Below are 200 nucleotides of genomic sequence, written 5' to 3'. Positions count from 1 at the left end.
AAGGATTCTAGTCCTGGGCACTCCAATAAGGCCCCCGAACCCTCAGAGCAAAACCAAGGGCACCCAGGCCTCTTCTTGGGGGCACAATGGATGAGCCCGAGGACAGGACCCATCTCGGCACCCTTGGGACCCCATGCTCCCCCTCAAGCCAGGCCAGATTCAGCAGGCTCACGACCCAGCAGACACTCTCCAGCTTCCAG

General features: G+C 61.0%; 1 protein-coding gene across 1 annotated transcript in view; it reads right to left on the bottom strand.

Moving 5' to 3' along the window:
• The window catches only part of LOC105000550 (unconventional myosin-XVB-like), a 25,118-nt gene that overhangs the window by 9,956 nt on the left and 14,962 nt on the right, over positions 1-200 (bottom strand).

This window comes from Bison bison, unplaced genomic scaffold (genome assembly GCF_000754665.1).
Source record: "Bison bison bison isolate TAMUID 2011002044 unplaced genomic scaffold, Bison_UMD1.0 scf7180017864371, whole genome shotgun sequence".
Classification (NCBI taxonomy): Eukaryota; Metazoa; Chordata; class Mammalia; order Artiodactyla; family Bovidae; genus Bison; species Bison bison.
The sequence above is the reverse complement of the archived record's forward strand: the minus strand, read 5'-3'. Positions and strand labels throughout refer to the sequence as shown.